The sequence below is a fragment of the Megalobrama amblycephala genome, linkage group LG16 (genome assembly GCF_018812025.1).
Source record: "Megalobrama amblycephala isolate DHTTF-2021 linkage group LG16, ASM1881202v1, whole genome shotgun sequence".
Lineage (NCBI taxonomy): Eukaryota > Metazoa > Chordata > Actinopteri > Cypriniformes > Xenocyprididae > Megalobrama > Megalobrama amblycephala.
In genome coordinates, this window is record NC_063059.1 from 43,635,329 (window position 1) to 43,654,760 (window position 19,432).

Consider the following 19,432-nt stretch of genomic DNA (forward strand, 5'->3'; position numbering starts at 1 on the left):
AATTACAACCTAAACATCATAGACACATACTTTCAGTGCAATGTTATTATAGTGTAAGGTAGAAACAAATTGAAAGTACATTTCATTTGTAATTTTATCCCCATTTTGTTATACTTAAGCATGAATGTTGGTATTACACTACAAGTGTATTACATTAAAATTCAGTTCAAGTACATTAAATCAACAGATTACAAATTGCATTTCAGAAAAGGAATCTTTATTATTAACACAAAAGTAACACACAAAAGCAGATATTGGCAAAAGGAAGAACTTTGAACAGTCGACTTTCTCTGAAATGCCGGGAACAGAACAATGGCAAACAACTTACTACACATGCATATCTACAGGTGCTGGTCATATAATTAGAATATCGTGAAAAAGTTCATTTTTTCATTGTAAATTATTTAAAAAAATGAAACTTTCATTTATACTAGATTCCCTACATGTAAAGTAAAACATTTCAAAAGTTTTTTTTTTTAATTTGTTGATTAGAGCGTACAGCTCATGAAAGTCCAAAATCCAGTATCTCAAAATATTAGAATATTTACATTTGAGTTTCATTAAATGACCATCCCTACAGTATAAATTCTGGGTATCTCTTGTTCTTTGTAACCACACTAATGGGGAAGACTGCTGACTTGGCAATGGTCCAGGAGACAATCATTGACACCCTCCAGAGAGTAAGTCACAGATGGTCATTACTGAATGTGGTGGCTGTTTACAGAGTGATGTATCAAAGCATATTAAATGCAAAGTTGACTAGAAGGAAAAAATTGGGTAAGCAAAGGTGCACAAGCAACAGGGATGACCGCAAGCTTGAGAATACTGTCAAGTAAAGCCGATTCAGACACTTGGGAGAGCTTCACAATGAGTCGAATGAAGCCGGAGTCAGCGCATCAAGAGTCCACCACACTCAGACATCTTCAGGAAAAGGACTACCAAGCCACTTCTGAAACAGAAACAACGTCAGAAGCATCTTACCTGGGCTAAGGAGAAAAAGAACTGGACAGTGAACAGTGGTCGAAAGTCCTCTTTTCAGATAAAATTAAATTTTGCATTTCATGTTGAAATCATGGTCCCAGAGTCTGAAGGAAGACTGGAGAGGCACAGAATCCAAGCTGCTTGAAGTCTAGTGGGAATTTTCTGAAGTTAGTAATGATTTGGGGGGGCCGTGACGTCTTCTGGTGTTGGTCCATTGTGTTTTATCAAGTGCAAAGTCAATGCAGCCATCTTCCAGGAGATTTTGGAGCACTTTATGCTTCCATCTGCTGATAAGCTTTATGGAGATGCTGATTTCCTTTTCCAGCAGGACTTTAGCACCTGCTAACAGTGCAACAACCACTTCCAAGTGGTTTGCTGACCATGATATTACTGTGTTTTATTGGCCAGCCAACATGCCTGACCTGAATCTATGGGATATTTTTAATAGAAAGATGAGAAACAGTCGATCCAACAATATACAGATGATCTGAAGGCTCAATAGTGCCTCAGCAGTGCCACAGGCTGATCACTTCCATGCCACACTTCACTGATGCTGTAATTTGTGCTAGGAGCAAGTCATTTGCTGAAATATGTGCTGCCGACCAAGTATTGAGTGTACAAATGAACATACTTTAAAGAACTTGAACTTTTCTGTTTTGAAAATCCATTTTTTGATTGATCTTAGGAAATATTCTAATATTTTGAGATACTGGATTTTGGACTTTCATGAGCTGTACTCTCTAATCATCAAAATTAAAAAAAAAAAAAACTTTTGAAATGTTTTACTTTACATGTAGGGAATCTAGAATATATGAAAGTTTCACTTTTAAAAATAATTTACAATAAAAAAAATTAACTTTTTCACGATATTCTAATTATATGACCAGCACCTGTAGCTCGGACTTGAGTTACTAGAGGCCTTGTAGCTCTCATTGTTGCACTTCCTCCGTAGAAGGGCCCGGATCTCTGCCACCTCGGTGTTGGGGAATCGCTCCCTCACTGCATCTGTGAAAACAGGAAAGAGACATGGGGATGAATTAAAACAGGATAGACAATGTATAACATTGAAATACAATCATTGATTATAATGGATTTGTCAATCAATCATGACAATGGATTTGGATTCATAACTATGACATTACTGTACCTAAAATTGCGTTGGTTTTTTCTGGCTCAAGCTGCTCCTTCAGCTTGCCTTTTTTTCCTTTCCCTGTGAGGGTTGCCTATAAACGCAACATGTCACTTGTGGTCACAGTATTGGTACCTGCGCCAATTTGCCAGAGGCCTTGTAGTTATATCCGTACCAGGGCTGGGATGAACAAAGTTTCACGTGGAGCATTCTGAGATATTTTTTTTGCTGAATTACCGCGGAGTGCGAGTTGTGCTAAAAAATAAACTGCCGGGATAATCACACAGCGCTTGCCGTAGGCTACACGTCCAATAATGACATGTCCGATTCGTGAACTAATGACTCATTTGAACTGATTCACTTAAATGAATAGTTAAAACAACTGATCTGTCCAACACTGAACTCATGAGACGTCTGAATCGGTGTATAACAAATCGGTACACTTTACAATAATGTTCCATTTATTAAATTCTAGTTACCTACATTAGTATTTTTTTTAAGAAAAAGGTGAGTGGCAGAGTGTACTACTATACGTTGTTGTTATTTTTATGTGAATGAAGAATTAAAAGATGCACTTTTTTTCAGTAAGCTTAAAGCTATGTGTTTTCAACAAATGTTAAATTCTGTTGGTTCAGGAAGGACACCATGACAGGCTGCTGGCTCCCACTGTCGCTGTTAATTTTTATTTATTTTTTGTTTGTTGGAAAAGCACTTAAATAGCTTAAAGCCCTCAAGTTTACATTGGTTACTGTATTCTTTCAATTGCTCTAAACAAGTATTTTGGGTGACCTTTTTTTTATTGAATGACATCAATTTGTTATTTTCATCTGAAAGAAGAATTACAAGATGCACTTTTTTATTAGTAAGCTAGGCCTATGTGTTTAAGGCTTCAAGGTTTTATCGAACGCTACCTCTGACTAAGAATGCATTACTTTGCACTTGTATAGTCTTTTATTTTGGACTTTTTACAAATTGGTAATAGTCAATTAATGGGGAGATTATCGATAATCGAATCAAACCGAAATAGAAACGGACTGAAAAAAACAAAAACAAAAAAGAGCCGTTAGATTAATCGATGCACCGAAAAATAATCGCTAAATTAATCGTAAAAAAAATTATCGTTTATCCCAGCCCTAATCCAACCCACTGTCACTTTTACCATATTGCTTAATCAGTGAAATTCAAACAAGAAGTATTAACAGTAGTCAATGACGGCAAAAATGGCAGAGTTAAGTGGATTTTCAAATTTGTAATCTGGGAAGTCAGGTCTGTATTCCAAGACATAACGTGAACATGCATGTTCTTCAAATTAAAGGGTTAGTTCACCCAAATAGCAAAATTATGTCATTAATAACTTACCCTCATGTTGTTCCAAACCCGTAAGACCTCCGTTTATCTTTGGAACAAAGTTTATTTTAGATTTAGTCCGAGAGCTCTCTGTGTGTCCAGAAAGGTAAGAAAAACATCATCAAAGTAGTCCATGTGACATCAGAGGGTCAGTTAGAATTTTTTGAAGCATCAAAAATACATTTTGGTCCAAAAATAGCAAAAACTACGACTTTATTCAGCATTGTCTTCTTTTCCGTGTCTGTTGTGAGAGAGAGTTCAAAACAAAGCAGTTTGTGATATCCGGTTCGCGAACGAATCATTCGATGTAACCGGATCTTTTTGAACCAGTTCACCAAATCGAACTGAATCGTTTTAAACGGTTCGCGTCTCCAATACGCATTAATCCACAAATGACTTAAGCTGGTTAACTTTTTTAATGTGGCTGACACTCCCTCTGAATTCAAACAAACCAATATCCCCGAGTAATTCATGTACTCAAACAGTACACTGACTGAACTGCTGTGAAGAGAGAACTGAAGATGAACACCGAGCCGAGCCAGATAACGAACAACAGACTGACTGATTACACTACAGATGAAGTGAAATCAGTGTACACTTTAATAAATTATACTTTGTATTAAAAATAAGCGTACTTACTAAAAGTACACTAAATTACCACTATACATTTTTGTATTTTAACATATTTTATGAGAGTACTCTGATATGCCACTAAAAATACACTTATTTTAGAGTGTACTGTATAAAGTGTACAGAAGTCACACTTCTAATGAAGTGAGAACATAGTACACTTTAAAAAAGTATACTAACAATTAATTTAAAAAAAAATATACTTCCCATAAGTACACTGAATTGCCACTCTAAGTATGTCAAATTTAATACACTTAAAAAAAATAAACTTCAATACAATTTAAAATACATTTACAACAAAGTACACTTTCAAAAAGTACATTTAAAAAATAATTTGATTACTGATAAATTAGTATACTTACTGTTTGGACTATTAAGTTGAACTTAATTACATCTTTTTCGAAGTATACTTTTAAAAAGTACAAACCAAATACTCTTTAAATAAAGTACAACAAGTAGAAGTATACTTGTTTTATAATTCATGTACTTCATTCATATTTCAAATACACTAAAGTATACTACTTTTTTACCTGGGGAGTATTGTCAGTGATCAGTTTTGAAACAAAATAATCCAACGAAAGCCACAGAACAACTGCAACACGCAGCAATGTTTTGTGAATTAATCTGTGGCTCTGAACAAATCAAAAGAGTAAATGATTTAATGATTCATATACAGCCACTTGCTTCATTACTGAATGGATTAATGACTTGATGACTCACTCACTAAAATAGTGACTTACCGCCACCTACTGGTTTTAGTTTAATATTTAAATGTATCACTTCGTTTTACCATCATTGCATATCTCTCTATTGAACCTTTTTAATTTAAAACATTATCTATTTAAAAAAAAAAAGGTGTTTATAAAGATAAAAAATGCAACTATTGTCCCTTAATGGAAAAAGTATGGGGGGGGCAAACTGAGAACTTCTTTGTGTGATTAACAATATTTAACAGTGTTTGTTGAAAGCACCTGCATCCTTGTGAATCAGCCATGATGAAGCTGCAGGAGAATCTGATGAGTTCTTGAGTATCTTGAGTGTGGGAGAAAAAGGATCATGTGACTGTGTTAACTCAAGCTCAGTCATACATGTTTACACATAGGCCTATGCTGTAAATCATCTCACTACTGGACTACCATAATAAGCGTTACAGACGCTTCATATTAAAAGCCCACGACCGATCTTCTCTTCCTCTTTTTCCAGAACGAAATATCAACATCAGAAGGTAGGCCTATGATACAGTACAAGGAGCTCATTGCTTCTACCTTCAATTAAATTGCTAACAGTGATTGTAAATTAATTGACTAAATTATTACATTATTTGCTAACATTTACATTCTCTAAATTGTAATGTTGACATGCATTCTCTGTAAAGCTGCTTTGAAACGGTATTGTGAAAAGCGCTATACAAATAAATGTGAATTGAATTGAATGTCATGTTTTTACCTGTTGGTTAAAACATGAATAGCCTATTGATCATAATCCCGTGATCAAGCTAACAAAATAATAATAATAATATTGCAATAATTTTGACATGAAATAAAATGTGATCATTTTGACTCAAGACTTTGCTTTAAACTGCGCAAAATAGCCGAAAACCGTGCAATCATTTAGACACAAAACATAAAACGGACATGATTGTGAATGACAACAGTGTAAATCGGTTCACCTGACTGTGGGGAAAACCTGCGATTTTAAACTGCTTTATGATAAACATTAATATTTGTTAAAGGTGCCCTAGAACTTTTTTTAAAATATGTAATATAAGTCTAAGGTGTCTCCTGAATGTGTCTGTGAAGTTTCAGCTCAAAATACCCCATAGATTTTTTTTTATTAATTTTTTTAACTGCCTATTTTGGGGCATAATTAGAAATGAGCCGATTCAAGGTGTGTGGCCCTTTAATTCTCGTGCTCCACGCCCACGGAGCTCGCGCTTGCCTTAAACAACATAAAAAAAGTTCAAACAGCTAATATAACCCTCAAAATGGATCTTTACAAAGTGTTCGTCATGCAGCATGTCTAATCGCGTAAGTACAGTGTTTATTTTGATGTTTACATTGATTCTGAATGAGTTTGACTGTGCTCCATGGCTAACGGCTAATGCTACACTATTGGAGAGATTTATAAAGAATGAAGATGTGTTTATGAATTATACAGACTGCAAGTGTTTAAAAATGAAAATAGTGACGGCTCTCTTGTCTCTGTGAATACAGTAATAAACGATGGTAACTTTAACCACATTTAACAGTACATTAGCAACATGCTAACGAAACATTTATAAAGACAATTTACAAATATCACTAAAAATATCGTTATCAAGGATCATGTCAGTTATTATCGCTCCATTTGCCATTTTTCGCTATTGTTCTTGCTTGCTTACCTAGTCTGATGATTCAGCTGTGCACAGATCCAGACGTTCTGCCCTTGTGTAATGCATTGAACATGGGCTGGCATATGCAAATATTGGGGGCGTACACCCCGACTGTTACGTAACAGTCGGTGTTATGTTGAGATTCACCTGTTTTCCGGAGGTCTTTTAAACAAATGAGATTTATATAAGAAGGAGGAAACAATGGAGTTTGAGACTCACTGTATGTCTTTTCCATGTACTGAACTCTTGTTATTTAACTATGCTGAGGTAAATTCAATTTTTGAATCTAGGGCACCATTAATGTATTTTAGCAAAGCAGTTGTTAGAAGGAAAATCATGGTCTCTAAATTGATTCTTGAACAACGCATGCTTGTCAACATGAGAAATAATCCATAACCACTTGCAATAATCCTAAAGGGTATTAAGCTGTATAAAGTTTAGCATAAAGTTGATTATTTCTGCAGTCTTACCATACTGGTATCCCAGATATCAACATGTGGTGGTTTAAATTCCCGCTCGAGGTCTCTGTGAAAGTTTTAAAGCAGTCTTCTGAGCCGGTTTCAGACCAGTCACGTCCGTAATGTTGTTTTTTCCTCATAAATGTGAACACGAAAGATAAAATAAAATGTATATTTTATGCTCTGTGGAGAGACGAACCTTCTTCATTTGGTGGGCAGTATTACTTTTTGTTCGCATAGTGTAATTCACAGAATTCCTAAAAAATATGTTGACACCTAAAACTTGGTGACTTTTTTGTCACGTTCGTAACACATGTATTTCCCTCATCTAAAAAATAAAACGATTGTATAGACTGACATTTTTTAACATTTTAATGACTCCTTTAATAAGGGACTATGAATATATAAACAGACAGTTCAATATGTTGGTATTAAATGCATTCTTTAAGAATTTATATTTCAAGTTTTGACTCTAAATGTCATGTCCATAACGCTGGAATTGCCCAATGAAAAAAATGGCACAAATTACTATGATACTTAGTCCATATTATATTTAAGCTCCATGCATGTCTTTGTAAACATTTCTTACATTTTTAAAGGAAAACATTGTCTTTTTTTACCATTGCTTACTGTGATACCATTTAAGCCCACCTTATGTGTTTCAATGAGGAATCTAATTGCTCTAATTTAGGGGTGTGACAAGACAGGTATCTCACGAGACGAGACGAGACTCGAGATTGAGTTCACGAGACGAGACGAGACAAGATTTTTACACACTATTTTTAAGAAATCCTTAATGGCGAAATACATGACTAGAAAAAATATTCTGCAGGTGTATTTGAAATGTTTTAACTAATCATCTTGTAATTAATGTCATTTCAGTTCTACTTTCTTACTATGAATTATCATATGCAGTAAAAGACAACACTCAAGCACTGTAAAAGGTTTTGGTTCTAACTCAGCTGACTTCTCTTCTGTATGATTTCTGTAACGAATGGAGACTCAGGCGGGAGATCCAAGTGCAGCATTTATTTACAAGTGAGAGTGGTCGTACAGGCAGGGTCAAAACAGGAACAAACAGGAACAGTGAGGAACAGGCAGAGTCGTAGTCAAGGGACAGGCAAAGATCAGGACAGGCAGCAACGGGTCAAAAACAAGAAACAGGCAGGAACGATAACAAGCAGGCAGACAGGATAGAAACGCTCAGAAATGACACAATGGTAATCAAGACTTCGCGATTAGATGGTGTGAGTGAGAGTCCTTTTATAGTCCAGGTAACAAGCTGCAGCTGGGTGTGGTGATTAGTGAGGAGTGTGTGCATGGCTGTATGTGGCGACAGGTGATTGGTGTGGAGTGAACATGTGACTGACAAGGAGAATTGTGGGAAGTGTAGTCCGGGGAGTGACAGGAACAGACGGTGATCATGACATAACGCCCCCCTCCCGGAAGGCGCGTCCTCGCGGCGTAGATGACACCAATAGGGAGGGGGGGTGGGTGCATTGGAGCTCTAGTAGCGGACAGGAACGGATTCTCCAATGCAGGTTCCAGGACCGCCATGGCGGGTCAGGTGCTACGGGCGGCCATGGCGGGTCAGGTGCCACGGGCGGCCACGGCGGGTCAGGTGCCACGGGCGGCCACGGCGGGTCAGGTGACTCAGGCGGCCACGGCGGGTCAGGTGACTCAGGCGGCCACGGCGGGTCAGGTGACTCAGGCGGCCACGGCGGGTCAGGTGACTCAGGCGGCCACGGCGGGTCAGGTGACTCAGGCGGCCACGGCGGGTCAGGTGACTCAGGCGGCCACGGCGGGTCAGGTGACTCAGGCGGCCACGGCAGGTCAGGTGGCTTGGGCAGCCACGGCGAGACAGAGTCCGTGAATGACCACGGCGGGTCAGAGTTCATTAATGGCCAAAATAGTTCAAAGGCCGATGACGGCAGTGGCCGAGCAGGGTCCCCACCCACAAGCTTCCCACCCCTGGGTATACTGCCCCCCCCCAAAAAGTTCTTGGGGATTTCCACGGGGTCCATAGCAGGTTCGTGGACAGAAGGCCTGGATGGCGACAGCAGGGCAAAATGCTTGGGCGGCGGCAGCGGCAGGGCAGGCAGCCTGGGCGGCGGCGGTAGGCCTGGCCAAGGGAACTCAGTGGCCATATCGGGGAGAGCGGACAGCTCAGTGACGGCAGCAGGTTCAGGCTGGGGCTGCTCTGGGACGATAGCGAGCTGCTCGGGCTGCTCCGTGACGACAGCGGGCAGCTCGGGCTGCTCCGGGACGGCAGCGGGCAGCTCGGGCTGCTCCGGGACGGCAGCGGGCAGCTCGGGCTGCTCCGGGACGGCAGCGGGCAGCTCGGGCTGCTCCGGGACGGCAGCGGGCAGCTCGGGCTGCTCCGGGACGGCAGCGGGCTCGGGCTGCTCCGGGACTGCAGCGGGCTCGGGTCGCTCCGGGACTGCAGCGGGCTCAGGCTGGCAAACTGGTCCATGGTCAAAGAAGCCTGAGTGCATCCTCCAGGCCCGCAAAACAGCCAGAACATAGAATGTGAGCACAGCCCTTCTGGCCATGACGGGACTGACAGGAAGCGCATGCGGGGCTGGAGCAGACTCACTCGCTGGAGCGGATTCTAGAGCGGACTCACTGGCTGGAGCGGATTCTGGAACGGACTCACTGGCTGGAGCGGATTCTGGAACGGACTCACTGGCTGGAGCGGATTCTGGAACGGACTCAATGGCTGGAACGCCCCCTGCATCCTTGAGCAACGCAGGGGCGGCCATCTTGCCCATGGGCACTGGCAAAGCAGCCATCTTGTCCATAGCGTCCAGGGCGCTTGAGTGCGTTGAAACAGACGAGCTTGAGTGCGTTGAAACAGACGAGCTTGAGTGCGTTGAAACAGACGCGCTTGAGAGCGTTGAAACAGACGCGCTTGAGAGCGTTGAAACAGACGCGCTTGAGAGCGTTGAAACAGACGCGCTTGAGAGCGTTGAAACAGACGCGCTTGAGAGCGTTGAAACAGACGCGCTTGAGAGCGTTGAAACAGACGCGCTTGAGAGCGTTGAAACAGACGCACTTGAGAGCGTTGAAACAGACGAGCTTGAGTGCGTTGAAACAGACGAGCTTGAGTGCGCTGAAACAGACGGGCTTGAGAGCGCTGAAACAGACGGGCTTGAGAGAGACGCGGCCGGCTGATGCTTAGGAATGCCCGCCGCTCGGGCAGAAGTCAGCGGTTGATCAGCCACACTGGAACGCAGCCCTCTCGGCTCCCTGACTGATCTGGAGGTAACGTGACATTGCGCTGGGTGATCAACGAAGGCGTGACGTTGCTCTGGGAAATCAGCGGCGACGTGACATTGCTCTGGGTGATCAACGAAGGCGTGACATTGCTCTGGGTGATCAACGAAGGCGCGACGTTGCTCTGGGCAATCAGCGGCGACATGACTCGTTGTAGTGACCGTCATTTTGTGTGTGTTCTCGGGCTTGGCAGCCATTACGGGATTCTCCGTGGTGTCGGAATCCTCTGCGACACCCACAGTGAAAGATGAACCAACTGCAAGCAAGGCAAAGTCCAGGAATTCTAGGAACGATCCGCGGGAACCATTGGTGAGTACGTAGTCCTTTAGTGGTTCGTTTAATCCATAAGCAAAAAAGTCAATGAGGGCACAGTCCGGCAGATCAGACAGATAAGCAATATCAAAAAAGTTCTGAATGTGCACCTCGAGGGTACGGGTACCTTGGCGTAGGCTGACCAGTTGCATTGCTGGGTCCATGTTGCGACAGGAAAGACGCTCACCGAAGCTGCTGGATCTGGTTGTGGCGAAGTCTTCTGTAACGAATGGAGACTCAGGCGGGAGATCCAAGTGCAGCATTTATTTACAAGTGAGAGTGGTCGTACAGGCAGGGTCAAAACAGGAACAAACAGGAACAGTGAGGAACAGGCAGAGTCGTAGTCAAGGGACAGGCAAAGATCAGGACAGGCAGCAACGGGTCAAAAACAAGAAACAGGCAGGAACGATAACAAGCAGGCAGACAGGATAGAAACGCTCAGAAATGACACAATGGTAATCAAGACTTCGCGATTAGATGGTGTGAGTGAGAGTCCTTTTATAGTCCAGGTAACAAGCTGCAGCTGGGTGTGGTGATTAGTGAGGAGTGTGTGCATGGCTGTATGTGGCGACAGGTGATTGGTGTGGAGTGAACATGTGACTGACAAGGAGAATTGTGGGAAGTGTAGTCCGGGGAGTGACAGGAACAGACGGTGATCATGACAATTTCAGTCTCTTCAGACCTTACTGTACATGATTTATGAGCTTCTACAACATAGAAATAAAAACAGTATAAATAAAAATGTTAACACTTTACAATAAGGTCTCATTTATTAACATTAATGTATTAACCAACATCAACTAACAATGAGCAATATATTTGCTACAGTATTTATTAATCTTTGTTTAATGTTAGTTAATAAAAACAGTCATTCATTGTTAGTTCATGATAGTTCACAGTGCATTAACTAATGTTAACAAATGAAACCTTACTGTTTGTGCTTAATAAGATTAAGAGAAAACTGTTATTAATTTTTTTATGGTAACACTTTACAATAAGTGCAACCATAATCACACTCTCTCAATATTCAAAGTGCAAATAAGACCAAATTTTTCTCTGATACAGAGCTAAGAGATGGTTACAACTACACTGCCCAGCCTAAAATAGCTTTCATATTGAGAGATATTTGCATTCATCATGGAGCCGTTTTCAAAATGCGGGGTATTGAAATCGCGTTTGAATGCACGATCGCGCGTAACTCTGTAAATATGGAGCGGCGGCGACCATTATCAAACTGGATTAAATGTTTTTTATTTAAATACAAAGCAAAACGACAGTGGAGGCGTAATGTAAACGAAGCGGTGGCATATTCTTTCCTAATCATCCTAACCACTCTGTCATGGCAATATCAGGAGACTACTTTTCGCCTCGACGAGAAATCTCGTCACATATTAGTCTCGCGAGATCTCGTCCCACGAGATCTCGTCACACACCCCTACTCTAATTACAAACTTTGATCAATTTTCTGAGTGAAAGTGTTTAATGATAACATTTCTTTGTGTGCTTTTACCTTACTAACCTTTTATCTTAAACTTACCTTACTTACTACCTTAATTTACAACTATATTTAGATAAGCCTACAAATTACACACATTAATTCAATAGAGATAGAGCCTTTTTTGTCCTAAAGTTCCTTATGTATAACCGGGCATAACTTTGGAGCCGTTAAGATAAGGCTCCATACTCCGGGTGTGGGGGACCCACTAGGGGAGCCACAACTCGGCTTCGCTCCTGAGATACACCAGCTCAAATTTCCTCCGGCCACATCCACACGAAGCCAGAGCTTTCCCTGTCCAATCTTTTTTCCCCTTGTCTCAAGAAATATCTACGTACACACAAAACCACTGAAACCGACTCAAAAAGATGTAGTATACATGCCAGATCAGTATGTGGCGTTGTAATTCTGAATAAGACTTGGAGTATGCACATAAATTTTGCATGCTGTACACAAACTTTACTAAAGTTTAGAAATCAAGCTTTATTTTAGTAAAGCTAGGCTCGGTAGCTTCTGCGGCACGAACACAAGCATGTAATCCGCTATTGTTGTTGTTGTTGTTGCTGTTACGTGACGTAGCGGTGTCTGACTAGGGTCGATGCATGGGGGTGATGACTAGGGTTGTAACGGTATGAGATTTCCACGATATGATAACCGTCTGAGTAAATATCACGGTTTCATTGTATCACGGTATACGGTATTAAACAATCAATTTTTTATTTATATCATCAATTAAAATGACCAATAAATTAATTAAAATGTTTGTTTTCTCTATTCAGATTTCAATAATCAAAAACAATCAAATACATTTAATAAATTATTATGGATTAGAAATTGAACAACTTTTATTAATAATTAAAATGCAGAAATTCTGCTTTGACTTAATTCTTCTGGCTTTTTTTTAATACAAATATTATCAAAAATGCTGGAAATGAACTTAACTTTTTTTATAATTATTTTGAGAAGTACATTCTATTTAACAATCATAATAAATTTGTCAATTTCTTCGAGTTAAAAACCGGTCTTTTATTTTGACGGGATGTAGTGAAGAGCTTTGAGTTTCAGTGTATTTGACAATGGTTTTTCTCAAATAAAATGATGAAATGCTCATTAAGCGCTATCTCAGAGCAACCGTGGATATGTTTGTGTTCATGTCCTCTGATAACGAGACGGCAAACACTTAAAAAACAATAAGAGCGCCGCGCATACTTAAGTAGGCTATGTAGTTAGTACACGAAACAGCGCGGCTCATTCACACAGGCAGACACGTTAAACAGACAGATATATTTATACAGCAGTCTGTTTGCGTTTAATATTCAAAGACCCCGCCTAGACCATGTCGCGATCTGATTTATTGTACAGCTCTGCTTTCGTTTTATTCATCAGTCCAACAAATCGCGCGTTTTTACCTGACATCGCTGCGTTATACTGTACATTCCATTTTCATGACTGGATCCCGGGATTCCTCTCTCCATCACGCACATCATACGACCTAAGTTATAAACGGAACATACCTGCATCTACACGGATGGTGTTCTCGAATATAGGTCAACATGTTTGATGTGTTTCCTCCTTTTGCAGGTAGGCCTACTTTGCGCCCGCATTGTTTTTGGATATCTACACTCGAGGACAGCCCCGCGTTTGTTTATCTATATCTAAAGTATTCCCATACTGAAAATTGTAGGCTAACTTATTTTTCAACGGGGCACAGAGAATAGAGATAGCAACTTCTGTCTCTGACATTGTCTGCTGTATGTGTGGGTGTGGAGCAAGTTTAGTGAAGTGGAAAGTTGTTGTCTATGCGCAAGTGAAATTCTGCGTCTTGATTTTTTTTATTATTATTTTTTTTACCATACTGTAAGTTAGCAAATGTACACGATATACCGGTATATCGTTACAACCCTAGTGATGACATCATCGTTTCACAAAATATATGGATTGGCTGTACACACGAAAATGCAAGGGTGTCGCTTTCATATTTATCCACTCTGGAACCCGGTTTCAAAAAATATCAGTTTCACTTTATGAAAACGCCGGATCGTCTGGATGAAACGCCTATACGATACAATTTTTTTTCCGTTTGGACGGGCCCTTCATCTACAATGGAGCCAAAAAACAAAATAACGACTTTATAATAATGACTGTTTCGAATCATTTGTGACACTTATGGCATAACAAAGCCTCATTTACTGAAATCATGTGACTTTGGCAGTTTGAGATCGTTTGATATGCGCTCCGAACCACTGATTCAAAACAAAAGATTTGTAAAGCGTCGAAGCTTCATGAAGCAGTGTTTTGAAATCGCCCATCACTAGATATTGTTGAGTAAAGTCGATATTTTGTTTTTTTGGCGCACAAAAAGTATTCTCGTCGCTTCATAACATTAAGGTTGAACCACTGCAGTCACATGAACTGTTTTAAATATGTCTTTAGTAGCTTTCTGGGCATTGAAAGTCTAAATTAACTTGCTCACACCCCACAAGCCATCAGATTTTATCAAAAATAACTTAATTTGTGTTCAGAAGATGAACAAAGGTCTTGCGGGTTTGGAACGACATGAGGGTGAGTAATAAATGACAGAATTTTATTAATTTTATTTAGTGACCTCCCCTTCCACTTGAGCAATAGCAGGAACACAAAGATTCAAAATCTGATGAGAAGTTTCTAAGATTTTCTTTGACATACTGGAAGTCCAGGAGGTCACACTAAATACAGATTTTTGTATAAAGAAGCCAAAAAAAAAAAAAAAAAAGTTTTAAATATTTTCTGTATTTTCTGTTTGAATCTTAATAAAGAGAAATATTAATACGGATGGTCATTAAAACATTTATAAAACAACAAATCTTGTGTTGGCCAAAGACTTTTGCACAGTAATGTATATGCCTTCTCCACATCAAAAAATACTGTCATCACAGACTCTTTATTTACTTCATCTTTCCTTCCTTCATCCTCTAAACACAACACTGCATCTCCTAAATACATGTTGAGATTCCATTAACATGCCTCTTTTCTCCAAGAAACACATTAACCGACAATTCTTTCCATCAGATTACACATATGCGAAGTCAACGATTTAGGCCTGTAGTTTGATGGCTTTTACTCATCGTTTTATGTTTTTTTCTTAATCAAAATTTCCTTCCAGCTCTCAGTAAGTTTCCCTTCTTCCCATACTTTATTAAATAACATTAGCCTAACAACTTCTCCTTACCTTCTCTATACTTAAATGTTTCGACACAATATAGCTTGTTTTCCTAGTTTTAGCTAATGCTCTTTTTAACTCTCCCATATTAAAACTGAGACATGTTGTTCTCTCAAAGCCTCGATTATATATATATATATATATATATATATATATATATATATATATATATATATATATATATATATATATTATTATTTTTTATTATTATTATTATTATTATTATTATTTGGTGTTCTCTCTTTTCTTTCCTCCTCTGATAAATTATAAATCATATTCTTTTACATGTGAATTTGTACATTATAGCATTCTACAATGATGTTTAGCTCATTTGTTAATGTGATGGGAGTATTCATGATTCATAATTTCTCTCGAGTGGATTTCTGACCAAAGTACTCGATTATTTCTAGATATACAGATATCTAATCAATCTAAAACAATAAAGGAATAATATTGAACTCACTTTAGTCGAATGGACGCACACAGTCTTTGATAAACTCCACAAACTCTGCAGTGTGACTTCTCGAACAATCCTGCAGTGCAGAGCTCAACTGTTACAATAGTATGATACTATCCAGCTGCAGACACACATTTCAGCTACGCGTTATATCATCTGTACACATAACGTCTAAAGAAGTAAATGTCTTTATGGTCTTCCATACAGGCCACATGTTTTTTCTGTATTTTACTAACTTAAAATGGCGGCAGGAGAACTCTAACTTACTTTCATTTTCTATTTGAGAGAGAGAGAGAGAGAGAGAGAGGGGGGGGAGGTCTTCATTCTTCAACATTTGGTTCTAAAAACACAGACCCTGAATTTCTGAAAAATATCAAAGATGCAGATATTATCATTCTCACTGATGTAGAAATTATGTGCTTACCTACTGTCCCTCAGGCTACTTTGAAGTAATTGTGCCTTCGGTTAAATTAGGTACAGTCCATCGTGGACGAGACTCGTGAGGAATTCTGGTGTGGTACTGGGACGATCTGGCCAAACACATTTTTTGTTATTACAGTTGGGAAATTTCATTGCTGGTTAAACCTAAACAAACAAATTGGCATTTCAACTACTGACACTTATATCTGTGCCATCTACATTCCTCTAGCAGAATCCCCTTACTATGAACATCTGAACAACCTCCACACAGATATCAGCCATTTCCAGGGCCAGGGAAATGTGCTGCTGTGTGGAGACTTCAATGCAAGAACAGGATTTGAGCCTGATAACATAGATCCAAAGGGCAATGAATATGTCTTTGGCCAAAACCCTCTGAGTCTCACAAAAAAATCTCCCACCAAGAAACAACCTTGACCAAACGGTAAATAAAAACGGTAGAGAGTTAGTGCAGCTCTGCCGAGCCTCGGGCCTGTACATTCTTAACAGCAGGATCAGAGGGGACTCTTTAGGGAGGTTCACGTGTTGTTCAGGTCTTGGAGCTAGTGTAGTTGACTATGCCATCACTGACATGGACCCTTCCTCTTTCAGTGCATTTACTGTCAAACAGCAAACTCCACTCTCTGACCATAACCAAACTAACATCTATATCAAAACTCATCACACACCAGAACAAAACAGGCTGAAAACCTGCAAAATGTATCAGATTCAGCAGAGATACAGATGGGCTCCAGACAGCCCAGATAAATTTATCCAAGCCCTCAATTCAGAAGAACTAAAAAATTTGATAAATACATTCATTAATAAAAAATTTGGAAAACAACTAAAGATGGTGTTAATTTGGTTACAAATGAAATAAATTACATATTTAAAAAAGCAGCACATAGAAGTGAATTGAAAAAGAAAGGCAAAAAATATGCTAAAAATACACCAAAAGATGAAAAATGGTTTGACTCACACTGCAAAATATTAAGGAAACAACTTTGAAAATTATAAAATCTGAAACATAAAGAACCAAAAAACACAGACATCAGAACTGAATACTGTTCAAAACTAAAACAATACAAAGACACAATTAGAGCGAAACAGCAACACCATCTGACCAAAAGTTTACAGGAGATTAATCTGGAATAATCTGAGCACAACAAAACCACAAGACCTACCAATACAAGATGGAGAAATCTGGACAAAACATTTTGAAAATTTATATAAAGAAATCCCACCAAAACAACTCAATGACAATTATAATCTGATCAACCAAAATCTACAAACTTATGAAGACACAATTAAAAACAATCAAAATCCACTCGACTTCCTAATTACACATGAAGAATTGACAAACAAACTCAAAAGCCAAAAATGTAAGAAATCTTGTGGTGCTGACAGCATTCTGGGTGAAATGCTGAAACACAGCACACCTGAGCTGCAGACGGCTGTGCTCAAATTATTCAACATTGTACTTAGTTCAGGCTGCTTTCCTGACATCTGGAGCCAAGGACTTATTACCCCAATTCATAAGAGTGGGAATAAATTGGACCATAAATTAATAAATTAATCCATAAATTGGATTAATAATTTCAGAGGCTTTTGTGTGAGCAGTAATCTGGGGAAGTTATTTAGCAGTATTTTAAACAAGAGAATTGTAAACTTCCTTACCAAACACAATGTCCTGAGTCCGAGTCAGATTGGCTTCCTTCCAAATCACAGAACAACCGACCACATTTACACCCTACACACCCTAATCAATAAACACGTAAAACAGATCAAAAACTGAAAAATATTTGCATGCTTTGTCGATTTCAAAAAAGCACTTGATTCTATTTGGCATGACGGATTATATTACAAAGTTTTACAAAGCGGTGTAGGGGTAAAGTTTATGACATTATAAAATCAATGTATTCAAACAACAAATATGCAATACGAATTGGCAACAATTTTCTTTTGTTTGATGTAATACCAGCTACAGTGGTATGCGAAAGTTTGGGAACCCCTTGCAGAATCTGTGAAAATGTGAATAATTTTAACAAAATAAGAGAGATCATACAAAATGCATGTGAAAACTCTTTGAATTTAAAGATCAAGGTAAATTGTACTTAATTTGTCTTCCGGGAAACATGCAAGTATCTTCTGTTGCTTCCGAAGGAAAGTACTAAATAAAAAAAAATTTCAACAAAATAAGAAAAATTTTGACTTCTTCATCCTGTTCAAAAGTTTTCACCCCCCGGCTCTTAATGCATCGTGTTTCCTTCTGGAGCATCAGTGAATGTTTGAACCTTTTTTAATAGTTGTGTTTGAGTCCCTCAGTTGTCCTCGGTGTGAAAAGATGAATCTCAAAATCATTCAGTCACTGCTGGAAAGGGTTCAAATATGCAAAAATGCTGGAAAACTGAAGAATCTGCAGGAGCTGGAGGATTTTTCTGAAGAACAGAGCTCAGTTTAACTGCTCAGGACAAACAAGAGACTCATGAACAACCATCACAAAACACACAAACAGTCATGGATCATCAGGTAACCACACAGTATTAAGATCCAAGGGTTCCCAAACTTTTGAATGGAGATATTTTAATAAATTCAGCTACTTTTTTGTCTTGTGGATTATATGTAAACATCTTTTATGTAAAATATCTTACTCAGGACAGTACTAAATAAAAAATAACATGCATTTTGTATGATCTCTCTTATTTTGTTAAAACTATTCACATTTTCACAGATTCTGCAAGGGGTTCCCAAACTTTCGCATACCACCGTATTTTCGCATGGATGTGGTATAGGATTTATATATGTACAATATTTAATAACAATAGGCCTACCCGTTTAGTTACTAAAAATATTGGTAACACTTTCCAATAAGGTTTAATTTATTAACATAAGTTACATTACTTAAATCAGATCAATATTACTGTTAGATTTAATGTTATTACCTTGACAAACTATACATCATTAAAAAGATCTAAGACTCAAACTTCAGTATTTGACCTCTATTTTATTCTGAGAGACTTACAGTGACAGTTACGTCTTAATTTGTGTCAAGAGTTATGAAAAAATGTGTTGATACCTTTAATATGAATTATGAGAGTCCCCAGCAAACAATAGCTGTCATTTCACAGTCACATTTAACTTTAGACCCGATACAGTCTATGAGTAACCCACTGCTAGCCACAGGGATGCAAACAGGTAAGGGGGAAAAAAGGTGAGAACATTGCATGGGGCAGTGTCGTGAGGTGGATGAAAGGAGGACTCAAATTGCGGTGAACAAAAATAATAAGTTTATTCAGGATGAAACCTGACACACAAAAATGACACAGTCAAAGTAACAGGTGACAGTTTGAGGAAACTGGT

The 19,432-nt window shown here is 38.9% G+C and overlaps 1 protein-coding gene across 2 annotated transcripts in view; it reads right to left on the reverse strand.

Moving 5' to 3' along the window:
* Positions 1-15,903, reverse strand: part of LOC125249077 (protein NLRC3-like) — a 38,882-nt gene extending 22,979 nt beyond the window's left edge. The window contains exons 1-2 of one of the 2 annotated variants that reach the window (XM_048161268.1): positions 15,662-15,903; positions 5,059-5,119 (exon numbers count right to left, since the gene is read on the reverse strand). The gene's annotated coding sequence lies outside the window, so the exon portion shown is untranslated. The remainder of the gene's footprint in view (positions 1-5,058; positions 5,120-15,661) is intronic. The other variant, XM_048161269.1, reaches the window with a different exon arrangement.
* Between the last annotated feature and the right edge of the window lie 3,529 nt (positions 15,904-19,432).